Source organism: Oryza brachyantha, chromosome 10 (assembly GCF_000231095.2).
Source record: "Oryza brachyantha chromosome 10, ObraRS2, whole genome shotgun sequence".
NCBI classification, from domain to species: domain Eukaryota; kingdom Viridiplantae; phylum Streptophyta; class Magnoliopsida; order Poales; family Poaceae; genus Oryza; species Oryza brachyantha.
In genome coordinates this window covers 2,764,089-2,772,146 of record NC_023172.2, presented here as the reverse complement: position 1 = coordinate 2,772,146, position 8,058 = coordinate 2,764,089, and the positions used below count along the sequence as shown (strand labels likewise).

The 8,058-nt window shown below is 41.6% G+C and overlaps 1 long non-coding RNA gene across 1 annotated transcript; it reads right to left on the bottom strand.

Annotated features, from left to right (window-relative positions):
• Positions 1 to 1,749: 1,749 nt before the first annotated feature.
• On the bottom strand, positions 1,750 to 2,775 carry LOC107305163. The gene is made up of 3 exons (XR_001551265.2): positions 2,504 to 2,775; positions 2,383 to 2,407; positions 1,750 to 2,139 (listed from the first exon to the last, which is right to left on the bottom strand). It is a non-coding gene; the product is annotated as an uncharacterized LOC107305163 (long non-coding RNA).
• Positions 2,776 to 8,058: the final 5,283 nt, after the last annotated feature.

Genomic DNA, 8,058 nt, shown 5'->3' with positions numbered 1-8,058 from the left:
TATGTTACTGGAGAGTAGTTTATTTTTGTATCCATCAGACTTAGGGTTCCGGCTTGAATTAATGAAAATTCAGAAGGGCACGCTGTATCCATACGATGGATATATGAGGATGCAAATTGATCCACCGTCCAATTAATTGAAAACAAAAACTGTGATAACCATGCACAAAACACCATACAATCCACTCGTTTATCATCTTAGATACGCATCGTGGTTGAGTTATGCTGATCTAGGGAACAGCCAGAAATGATCAAACCGTCCATGACAAAAATCAGGGAGACTCACCTGCCACCAGGTTTTCTCTCTTCATCATCCACTGGGACCTAGCCAGGATGCTTCCAGCATATGTATAATCTACACCCAATTGTGTAAGACAAAGTGCAAGTTCCTAGGTATGTGTTGGCCTTATCATCGACTCAGCCGGACCTGGCATTTGCCGTGTTCATAGAACCGGACAAATTGTCCGGACTAAGTAGGATATCTGCCCATGGTAACATGGGCATGCCGCAGATCTAGCTATCGCAAGGTGCTGAGTTATGTCTGAACACGTATGGCAGACAGGTAATCTAGGAGCAAAGTCAATAAAATAGTTAACTGCTATTTCCGAAATCTTTCCATCTTATCAAGAACTAGACATGATATACTATATATCATCAATGTACATTACACCTTTTATACATACTCAATGGCTTATGGATTGTGTGTTGGCTCGATACAAATCTGTAGATTGTTTTTCTTCTTTCTTTTTCTGTCTTCTCCGTACAGACATAAATATGACATGCCAATTTTTAAAGCCCGTATACATCACTTATTTTCCTCACTCTAAGTATTATGAGCATTTTTACTGTCCTTGAAAACTATCTCAGGGTACTATGAAATTTAGTACAAATTTTTTGTGGGCTTTTTTACCATCCATAAAAAGTATCTTAAGGTACCAAAATTTTATATCTTAAGATACAATGTACCTTAAGGTACCACACTTTTTACACTAATGTAAAAAGTGTGGTACCTTGAGTTACTTTTTCAAGGATAATAAAAAAACTCATTTTTGGTATATCAAGGTACCACACTTATACTAAAATAGGTGGTATTTTATTTTAAAATACTATTTAAGAATAATAAAAAAGCTCAAGTCTTATATATATCACAGTATTTTGGGCAGGTACACGAGGCATGCATCATTCTTTAGCAGCTTTGTGCCGGGTTATGCCCATACACGTAGACAACCAACCTCTGGCCTGACCTAGGACAGCGTTATAAGAATTTATTTATTTTACATGCTCATCTGATCGCTTGGCTTGCAATTCAGCAACAAGAGTATGTATATATAGCCACAAATTAATCCTGTCCTGATGCACCCAGATGCTTGACTAGTCGGTGTATTTCGAACAAATAAAAGAAGTGCTGAATTTATTTAGATCCTTAGGCATATAATATTAGCTAGTTAGATTCCAGAATTTAGGGGACTCCCCTTTTGCTGCAAAATATTAAAAATTCCGGAGTTCACGGGATATATATGTATATGAGCAGTCCAGATTTTGTATCCTTGATTAGACTACAAGACCTCTTATGCAAATCTTGGTAATATTATGGAAAACGAGAAAACAATTAATATAAAAGGAACTCGATGCCGTTCTTCCAACCATATATGGTGGTGCGGTTAGCAAAATAACCAAGAAGCCCTAAACCGTGAGCTCTAATGCACCTTATTGTCAGCATTCGAGACAAGTACAAGTTAGGGGTTGGAGTTGAGTACATGTACACTGTACGTAACCGATACACGCATTCGATCAGCGTAGTTGCATGTGCTAGTACACTGCATATATGAAATGGAGCGATTGTGTGTGCATATATATATATGATCAAACGGACCGACCAACAAGTTAATTTTAAGACTGTCAAAACCCCTCGAGCCGACAAAACTGGTATTATTGCATGTTTGATTAAGTTACACAAGCGGTTCACAGTTTATCAGTTTTTTGAAGAGTTTGTCGAGGTGGCCGGCAATCTTGCGAGAGATCTTGTCGCGCCGGCCTCGGTAAGTTTCTGCACGTTCAGTCCAGGACCTGCCACGTACGGTTCCGAGATGACCGAAACCACGTGCATCGTTTCCAGTTTTCTTTTTTTTCAAAATCGGAACTACGAACCCGATACGAAAAAGAAATCGGATAATACCAAATACGGAAAGGAGCAAATACAATATTAAAAATTTATCGAAACACAACAACAGCTTAAAATAAGGATCCATAACTTTTTGAAAATAACGTATATATCAAATTGTCAAAGCAAAATATAGAAGAACACATCATAAATTCTAAAATACCACGTGTCACACAAGAAGAAACACTTATATTTATATAATGAAATAAAGGTGAACAATACCTTTTTTCACTTCTCAGAGTCACAACTGTAGGATCGAAACAGAGTTAAACAGACCTACCAGAGGGGGGTGAATGGTAGAGAAAACCAAAACCCAAAAATCTTTCGCGGAATAAAAGATTACCTCTGGTTAGCCGCTCCTGCGATTACCTCTGGTAACGCCGTCCTATGCCGCCAATCTGGTTACGCCGCTCCTGAAATTAACTTGATCGTGTTGCTCCTGTGCCGTCAATCAGATCGTCGAGATCCAGAGAAATACCGTTAGATGAAAGCAGAATCTGTAGATGGAATGCTCTCAACTTTATTGCTTCAACTAGTCTTTACAAAGTGCAACAACAGCACTCCTCTCAAAATTGTTGATCTAGAATCAACAACTATTCAACTCTAATTTTCTAATTCTAAATCTCCAAAAGCGTACCGAGGACATACCCCTCGGTATCTATTTATGTCAACAAAATCTATCTCTGACTAGGAATCAGACTCCTTATCCTAGTAGGACTCATCTCCAAAATTATCTCTAATTAAAATCCAAAACCAAACCTCGGTGCTACAGTACCCGCGCGCTACAGTATCCGAACATGAACAGTGCGCGGTCGCTACAGTAGTCCGACTCTGCTACATTAATCCGGGTTCGCTACAGTAACCCGCACGGCTACAGTACCCGACCAACTCCTTTTCGCTTTTTCTCATCCGATCTTGATCCGATTTAATTCGTGATTTTTCCGATGCTTACACATGCAACATGTGAAACCTGTTACGACTCCATCCCATACAGTGTTCCTCGCCATGTGCCATCTCGTATTCAACACTGTCACCCGGCATCCTTGATCGTCCGGACCTCAGCTCCTCCCTGAGCTTAGTCACGATCCCACCGCCGGTGACCGGTATTGACCTCCGAGAATCACGACTCTATTCCAACCATGTCACATGGCATTCCGACCATCCAGACCTCGGTTCCTCCCTGAACTTAGTCATGGTCCGCATCCCGACCATCCAGACCTTAGTTCCTCTCTGAACCTAGTCATGGTCCTCACCAGCCATTGACCACAGTTGACCTCAAGTCACCTGCACACACAGAGACAAACCAACCGCTTCCGGGCACAGATATCGCAACCTGACCCACATTAGTCACACACACTCACACCAACACAATAACTGTTTACAAACTAAATCTATCAATTTACAAGCCAATTGTTCATCACAAAATATAGATCATGACTATGATCTTACAACAACAATATGTTACTGATCAAGAGATGACTGCTCCAGATGTCACCGGCGATCAGGAAGACATTCACAAGGAGTGCTCTGAAGCTGTGGCAGGAATACGTTGGAAATCAGCAAGGGAGAAGAAGAGTAATTCGTTTGTTAGTACGCCAGACTGGGCCGTGTAAGCGTGTGTGCGTGGGTCGACTTGCTGCGGCGAGTCGAGCTATATCTACTGTTCCATGTACAACAAAACATTTGGCTTCCAGAATAATACACTGATCGTGGTGGCCACGGCGGCAGTGCGGAGAATTCGGTTGAATGTCCAGTGATCTTGTCCATCTCTTTCTTCCGTGTCATTCTGGATTTCCCGAGAGCTAACAAACTTACTATCAGAGCTTCCATTCCTTTTCGTGCACTCTGCATTACTCTCTTGATTCGACTATGAATCCTGGCTTGGAGTGGGAGTAGTGTTCTTCACTGACTCCGCAAAAGCGTAAGCTCCCTCGAGTTAGGTTGGATGAATTCGGAGCGCGAGTGTGTCGATCATCCTGGGAAGCCACGATATCTTACCAAGTAGGCGAAGAGCATCATGGATCAAGGCCACAAGTTGGACCTGCTGTTGTGCAAGATGGATGAGTACAAGCATAAGCGTCCAGATATGGAAGAGCGGACTCGAGCAGATTTCAAGGAGCTAAAGTCGGCAATCGAGTTGCGGATTCCGCAGGTGGAGAAGAAGGTGGATGAACTTGGTGTGGTCGTGGAAGAATTGGCCACCAAGATGGATATGATGGAGAGCAACTGGGATCAATTTCAGGCGTAAGCAACTATGGCTAACAAGGAATTGAATCAAACTCCTCAGTTTCTGATACTTTGGCATGACAAGTCTACCCCTTAAAACAAATGTCGATCCCGAGATTCGGAGGAGCTAACGAAGGGGTATAGATTGGTGCCCTTGAGCTTATGTTCTCTTTCGCAAGTTTCTTCCATTTCTGAGTGACGGCTGCACTATACCCTGCACAACCTAATAACTTGATTTTTGGTTTTCGGCTCACTAGTCCCCATGATGCGACATGCTTCCATGACACATCGAAAAGAAATCGTTGCCGGAATCATCAAATAACCCTCACTATGCAAGCACGTCACACAATAGGTTTTGGCCCTACCCATAACTAAGTTAGGCAGCGCCTCTTGTGTCTAGGTAAAACCGCAATAAGATGGTCGTGGGTCAACCTGTGGGTATTCTAGAGTCGAGTATAGGTCAACTAAATAAACTAAATTTTATTTTATGATGAAACCTAATTTATTTTATTAAACTATAGCTCACCCTAAATTAACTACGGGTTGACCCATGACCATCCATAATGCAGAAGCAGCATACGCCATCACACGACCCAACCAAACTCTAAATCCCAACTCAGGCTGTGTTCGGTAAGGGTACGAGTAACTTACCCGACGCGGAAAACACAGTTATAAATTAGTATATAATTAATTAATTATTAATTAGTAAAAAAATAAAATAGATTAATATGATTTTTTAAAACAACTTTTCTATAGAATTTTTTTAAAAAAATACACCGTTTAGCAGCTCGAAAAGCGTACGCGCGAAACCAAGACTAAGTTAACTTGTATTCCCCGGTGAACACGGCCTCAGTAAGCATGGGCGTGAGCACGCGACTGGTGGCAACACGATAGGCACGGTTGCATAGTGCACGCGGCCGCAATGGCGACGGCACGCGGTGACGAGGCATGACATTGCGCGGCGTGAGGCGATGGGCGGGCCGCGGTGCGAGGCGTGGATGGCGACGGCGCGAGCACAGCTGGGTGCGTGCGCGGGCATGGCCCTGGGACTAGCGGGAGAGAGACAGCGCCAGGTGAAAATGAAGAAAGAAGAAAAAGAACTTCTTTTCGAACCCAAATTAATAAAACTTCAAAAATCCGATTTCTTATACGAGAAATGATTTCTAGGAAAACGTCATGCAGTTTCAACCGGTGATAATTATTCGAGATGGTCACACAGTCAATTATTTATTTTCTCGGGAGTTGACAGCGTCCAAATTCGAGATGTTACAGTTACTAAACCAAACAGAAGAACATGGCCATCGTAGTGGCGTAGGAGGGGATCTGGCAATAAGTCATTGCCAAGAGTCAAACCCAAATCCCAACTCTCAACGAAATTGATATTTATTTATTGGAGTACCGTTGAACGTTGAACTGGAGACGAAGTATGACAGCAACACGCTAACTGATTGACGCAGATAAACAAAAACAGAAATATTTATTTATGTGAACGTTTGGTTTATATATTTACATGTCGTCGAAAACTTACAACTGTAGTGTATAAATGGTACGGCCTGACGGGCACTTTCTTTGCTTAACATGACCAAACATATCATGTGGCGTGTGATCATCTCAATGAATGCGAGTATTTCTCTTTGCATTCTCGTGTTGCCGATGCAAGTGCTATGTGCCATTGCTGCCGGCATCGGCGCCGGCAAGATTACCCGGCAGGTGCCGGCAGTATTCGTGTTGGGCGACTCACTGGTGGACGCCGGCAACAACAACAACTTGGCCGGCGAAAACGTTCCCAGGGCCAATATGCACTACTTTGGCATCGACGACCCAACCTCTCGCCCAACCGGGCGGTTCAGCAATGGCTACAACATTGCCGACTTCATAGGTACTCCTTGCAGTTGTAAATTGATAACCCTGTGTTAATTAGTTGATTCTTGATATAATGTGTACATAGACTTCTGTCAAGAGATGAAACAGCAGTGATACATGAATTGGTGGCTTGAACAAGTTGATTTGACTCACCAAAATAATCCATTGCTAATCCACAAGTCAAGAATAGTTTGGATCAACAAAGGAAGATCCAGAATAATTGTCAAGAGATCAGCAGATTCAAGAATAGCTTCAACTTGCATAAACTGAATAATCAACAGATCTACGATAATCATCATCATACATACAATCATCAACAACTCCAGATTCAAGATAATCAACAAATTCACAGCAGATGACTAGATCCAGTCGAAAGCTAGAAGGACAGGGGTCATAGAAATTTGTTGTCGAGATTATAAATTATACCTGAACAAGCTTTGCAATCGATCTGACTAAGAGAAAAGCTACAAGGGGACTTAGCTAGTTGTAGGAGAGCGGGCATAATCACCCTCTCCTCAAGGCTAAATCCAATAGGCCATGTTGCTAATGGATCTGACAGTCGATAACTTTTGGGCACCACAGTCATTGGCGCTGACGTCTAACATTTAGGCACCATAATCGTTGGCGCCGAGACCTTGCGCATAGTAGTTAAGAGATAAAAAGTACGAAGCTAATGTCATTGGTGCCGAGTACCACCTCGCTGCCAATGACCATGGTGCGGAGTAAAAAGATTAATTTTTTGTTGAAGTTTTTTAAAGGTCTATATATGATTTAAGTTTTCTAAAATGGCTATAAGGTAAAAAATTCAGGTCCTCTATCGTCGTTCGGTATGGAAGGAGGAGATGGAAGATGGCGGCAGCAGGTCGAGGAAAACAGGTGTAGAGGACGACGGCGTTGGCACTGATGCTGTCGATGATCACAAGCCAGTGCTCGTGTACCGTAGAAGAATGGAACTGAGACAAAAAGCGGTTAGGCCGAACGATGATGCCAGCTTGAAGTATTCCATATTAGCTTTCAATATTTCAATATATTCATAATCTTTACCATTGGCTATCCTAACAGGTTGCTATCGTTCTTTCTACGCACTCCCATAGAAAACCTCAATATTATATCCTAATTACTAGCGATATATTTATAATACAAATATTATTGATGTGACAAATACTAACGTGATTGATGTGACAAATAATAGCGTGAATAATTGTATTTGTGGCCTTGTGGGACAAGATATAAATACTATAAATACTTATATTTTTAAACTAATGTACTATATCATAATTTGGCCTACTTCTGTGATTAAACTGATGAGTCATTTGTTCTTTGATATAACTAACAAAATTGCAGCGAAGGCTGTGGGGTTCAACGAGAGTCCTCCAGCATACCTCTCGCTCGCGGCAAACAGCAACGCTCTCGTTTCGGCCGCTGTTAGTGGAGGAATCAACTATGCCTCTGGTGCAGCCGGCATTCTGGATTCCACTGTAAGTGTACTTCCTCAATAACTCACGTGGATATTTATGATCTTTTAATAACTACAACTATATTAGATATATGGCACTAAAAAAATACACAAGAAAAATCACTACGAAATAAATACACATTCCTAATAGTGTATGTCTGTAAATGTAAGGGTCCGTCTCCGGCGTATTCTACTAGCAATATAATTTCCTCAACACCGTTAATCTATTTTTATTGGACGACTGTGATTAAATTATACTACCAACAATATTAGATGGAGTAAAAATTTAAAGGGGTGATATCATCCTTTTTATTGTGATCTTTATTGCAAAAAAAACAAAATTACAACATACT